At 43.9% G+C, this 2,234-nt stretch overlaps 2 non-coding genes across 2 annotated transcripts; one reads left to right on the top strand and one right to left on the bottom strand.

Moving 5' to 3' along the window:
• Positions 1–1,053: 1,053 nt before the first annotated feature.
• TRNAV-CAC (transfer RNA valine (anticodon CAC)) lies at positions 1,054–1,126 on the top strand. The gene has a single exon. It is a non-coding gene; the product is annotated as a tRNA-Val (tRNA).
• A 313-nt stretch (positions 1,127–1,439) lies between these two features.
• Positions 1,440–1,511, bottom strand: TRNAQ-UUG (transfer RNA glutamine (anticodon UUG)). The gene has a single exon. It is a non-coding gene; the product is annotated as a tRNA-Gln (tRNA).
• Positions 1,512–2,234: the final 723 nt, after the last annotated feature.

Genomic DNA, 2,234 nt, shown 5'->3' with positions numbered 1-2,234 from the left:
CTTAAATCAGGCACTATGTGTCTGTCACCTGTCGCTCTCACCTGTCTCATTCCCTTTCACACCTGTCTATATCCCTCTCACACCGGTCACCTGTCTCTGACTCTCTTTAATCCCCCCGTCTCCCTCACACACACTCACACAGCTGTCTTGTCTCACAAGATATCACGTGTCTCTCTGTAGCGCCTCCTTACTGCTCAACATTTAGTTATTTTCCTCTCATGGTCTTTCCCTTCACCCCCTCTCTATCCCACCCCCTCTTTCTTGTATGTCATCTCTCCTCACGTTTTTAGGGTCACAGAGACGCTTTTCACTGTCGTCTGCTCCACTTTCAACACTAAATATTAGTTTTTTCAAGTATGTTGCTTTCTTTTCAGCCCAGGGGTCGCAAGCACAGTGCTGGGGGCACAGGAGGTAAGCTAGGGGTCGCAGCTGCAACCCCTGGAGACCCCCCAATGACAGCCCATCCTCTCTGCACACAACAGATCCGGACAGAGCGGCCTGGGGGTGTTAAGAAGCCATGAAGTGTGTGTGACAAGTTTAACTCCACAGAGAACAAAGCCCGTCAACAGCCGGAAATGATATTGTCCAGTTGCTGTCTATGGGCTTTCTGGTGTCAAAAACAGTAAGAGCCAAAGGTCTGCCTGAAGCAAGGAGAAGAGAGAGGCCAAGAGGGGTTTTAAAGAGACACATGAACAGCCACTAATGCTGAGACAGGCCCTCTGGAGGGGTGGAAACACCTCTGTGAAGTTTACACTCGTGTTTGTTTTGTGGCTGTTTGTAAAATGGGTAATGAAAGACTGAAGAGTGGCGCATCGGAGAGACCAGCGAATTAAAAACAGTTTAACAGAAAAAAGGCTCATTTTTTGTAAGAAAATTAAGCAGGGATGCTCCATCCAAGGCTGCTATAGGCAGAGAGAGAATCATCATCGAGTCCGTTTATTTTGTAAATATAGACATAGAAAGGCTAATTAGACCCTAAAAAAATACAAAATAGGGGTACATCTGTGCAATACCATTATCATGGAAAAACTCCCAAAAAGACAGTGCAGTTTAGTTTCCGTAGTGTAGTGGTTATCACGTTCGCCTCACACGCGAAAGGTCCCCGGTTCGAAACCGGGCGGAAACACTTTTAAAACTCTATCCTAACTTCTTCTCCATTATTAATATATGTGACGAATGATACTTCTGCGCTACAATTTTAATGGATATCACTCATGTATTCAAATAAAAAAGATAAGCCACGCAAAGATGATGTAAACTTTGCAAAATATATTAGCTCGCTTTTAATTATTACTGGACTGAAAAATTAAAAATAATAGAAAAACGAAGATATGAATGACAGAAAGTCGCAATACGCTCATTTACAACTGTATATATATTTGTATATATATAATAATTTTCATGTCTAGTCAGGTATGTTACATAAATAAAATCGTAACAGGTTCTACCGAGATTTGAACTCGGATCGCTTGATTCAAAGTCCAGAGTGCTAACCATTACACCATAGAACCTTCCGTGGAATGCCAAAAGTTTTATTTAGTAGTGAAATGAGAGTATCCTGCAGTGTGCACTTCTTGTAAAAGTCCTGATGTTTTTCAGATTTCAGGTTTCCCTTCGGCAGTGTGTACGGCCGATACCCCCTGAGTTGTCGAGGATCACAGGTGCTGCACATGTCACAAAGGACACCACCTGCCCATCTCTCTGCACAGTGCGCTGGGAGCCGACACTAAAAACTTCTGTCTTGTGTGTGGGAAGAGAGACTCCCTCGGTCTCCAGGACTGATCATCAACTGAGTGTGAACACGGTTGGGAATAGAACTTGTCCAAGTCTGCAGGGCGGAGCAAAACGTGTCAGTTGTAAATTATAACACAATCTGAGCTGTGGGTCCGCCTCAGAAGAGGGGGAGGGTTTGTTCTGGGCCCCCCCTCACGCTTGTCTTGTTTTCATTCAGTTCGTTACTGAGAATTTGTGTGATTGGGGCAAATCATTTCACCCACTCAAAGGGCAGCTGTACAATGTACACGGGCTGCTCGGGGAGTGTGTAAAATATTTCAGCATCAACCACCTTTACACACAGCCGTGTACTTTGACAATAAATCCTGCAGTATGTAAATCAATGTACACGATGATTGCTGCATAAAACAGTGAGGGTTACAAGGTGTAGGAGTCACTTCCTTCATAGCTCACTGTGCTATATTACAGGAATTACAGTTCATTATCTGTAAGGAACACAA

Source organism: Pleurodeles waltl, chromosome 4_2 (genome assembly GCF_031143425.1).
Source record: "Pleurodeles waltl isolate 20211129_DDA chromosome 4_2, aPleWal1.hap1.20221129, whole genome shotgun sequence".
In the NCBI taxonomy this organism is placed as follows: Eukaryota; Metazoa; Chordata; class Amphibia; order Caudata; family Salamandridae; genus Pleurodeles; species Pleurodeles waltl.
The sequence above is the reverse complement of the archived record's forward strand: the minus strand, read 5'-3'. Positions and strand labels throughout refer to the sequence as shown.